Here is a 2,500-nt window from a genome sequence, read left to right on the forward strand (position 1 = left end):
ACGGTACCTCCGGCCCTTGGTACCTCCCGGCCGACCCCTGGTACCCCCGCCCATTGAAATGAATGGGGGAATTTTTTTATTTTCCCAATTCGACCAAGAGGCCTCCTCCCCGGCCTCGCTCGGCCCCCGGGCCGGGCCGGGGCTTCGCCCACGGTACCTCCGGCCCCCACCACCTCCGCGGGCCGCGTTCCAGCGCTATTCACCCCGGCCAAGAGCCCTCTTTCCCGGGCAAAGCTCCGCGGCCGAGCCGGCCCTGGCTTACCCCTGGTACCTCCCGGCCGACCCCTGGTACCTCCCGGCCGACCCCTGGTACCTCCCGGCCGACCCTTGGTACCTCCCGGCCGACCCTTGGTACCTCCCGGCCGACCCCTGGTACCCCCGCCCATTGAAATGAATGGGGGAATTTTTTTATTTTCCCAATTCGAACAAGAGGCCTCCTCCCCGGCCACACTCGGCCTCCGGGCCGGGCCGGGGCTTCGCCCACGGTACCTCCGGCCCCCACCACCTCCGCGGGCCGCGTTCCAGCGCTATTCACCCCGGCCAAGAGCCCTCTTTCCCGGGCAAAGCTCCGCGGCCGAGCCGGCCCTGGCTTACCCCTGGTACCTCCAGGCCGACCCCTGGTACCTCCAGGCCGACCCCTGGTACCTCCCGGCTTACCCCTGGTACCTCCCGGCCCACCCCTGGTACCTCCCGGCCCACCCCTGGTACCCCCGCCCATTGAAATGAATGGGGGAATTTTTTTTATTTTCCCAATTCGACCAAGAGGCCTCTTCCCCGGCCTCGCTCGGCCCCCGGGCCGGGCCGGGGCTTCGCCCACGGTGCCTCCGGCCCCCACCACCTCCGCGGGCCGCGTTCCAGCGCTATTCACCCCGGCCAAGAGGCCTCTTTCCCGGGCAAAGCTCCGCGGCCGAGCCGGCCCTGGCTTACCCCTGGTACCTCCAGCCCGACCCCTGGTACCTCCAGCCTTACCCCTGGTACCCCCCGGCCGACCCCTGGTACCCCCCGGCCGACCCCTGGTACCTCCAGGCCCACCCCTGGTACCGCCAGGCTTACCCTTGGTACCGCCGCCCATTGAAATGAATGGGGGAATTATTTTATTTTCCCAATCCGACCAAGAGACCTCTTCCCCGGCCACGCTCGGCCGCCGTACCCCCAGCCTTACCCCGGGTACCCCCCGGCCTACCCCTGGTACCGCCAGGCTTACCCCTGGTACCTCCAACGGTCTTTTGCCTACTACACCGCCGTCTGGCGGACACAAACGGTATGGCAGACCACCTCAGCCATTGAAATGAATGGGGGGATTTTTTTTTTATTTTCCCAATCCGCCCAAGACGCCCCCCCGCCGGCCACGCACGGCCACCTCGCCGGCGCTCTCCTCCGGTGCTCAAGATGACTTCCGCGGGCCGCGTTCCAACACATGTAATCCGACCAAGACGCCTCCCCGCCGGCCACGCACGGCCACCTCGCCGGCCCCTCTCCTCCGGTGCTCAAGATGACTTCCGCGGGCCGCGGTCCAACACATGTAATCCGACCAAGACGCCTCCCCGCCGGCCACGCTCGGCCACCTCACCGGCCCCTCTCCTCCGGTGCTCAAGATGACTTCCGCGGGCCGCGGTCCAACACTTTTAATCCGACCAAGACGCCCCCCCGCCGGCCACGCACGGCCACCTCGCCGGCCCCTCTCCTCCGGTGCTCAAGATGACTTCCGCGGGCCGCGTTCCAACACATGTAATCCGACCAAGACGCCTCCCCGCCGGCCACGCTCGGCCACCTCACCGGCCCCTCTCCTCCGGTGCTCAAGATGACTTCCGCGGGCCGCGGTCCAACACTTTTAATCCGACCAAGACGCCCCCCCGCCGGCCACGCACGGCCACCTCACCGGCCCCTCTCCTCCGGTGCTCAAGATGACTTCCGCGGGCCGCGGTCCAACACTTTTAATCCGACCAAGACGCCCCCCCGCCGGCCACGCACGGCCACCTCACCGGCCCCTCTCCTCCGGTGCTCAAGATGACTTCCGCGGGCCGCGGTCCAACACTTTTAATCCGACCAAGACGCCCCCCCGCCGGCCACGCTCGGCCACCTCACCGGCCCCTCTCCTCCGGTGCTCAAGATGACTTCCGCGGGCCGCGGTCCAACACTTTTAATCCGACCAAGACGCCCCCCCGCCGGCCACGCACGGCCACCTCGCCGGCCCCTCTCCTCCGGTGCTCAAGATGACTTCCGCGGGCCGCGTTCCAACACATGTAATCCGACCAAGACGCCTCCCCGCCGGCCACGCTCGGCCACCTCACCGGCCCCTCTCCTCCGGTGCTCAAGATGACTTCCGCGGGCCGCGGTCCAACACTTTTAATCCGACCAAGACGCCCCCCCGCCGGCCACGCACGGCCACCTCGCCGGCCCCTCTCCTCCGGTGCTCAAGATGACTTCCGCGGGCCGCGTTCCAACACATGTAATCCGACCAACACGCCTCCCCGCCGGCCACGCTCGGCGCCGCCGCCGG

This window comes from Hippocampus zosterae, unplaced genomic scaffold (genome assembly GCF_025434085.1).
Source record: "Hippocampus zosterae strain Florida unplaced genomic scaffold, ASM2543408v3 HiC_scaffold_84, whole genome shotgun sequence".
NCBI lineage: Eukaryota > Metazoa > Chordata > Actinopteri > Syngnathiformes > Syngnathidae > Hippocampus > Hippocampus zosterae.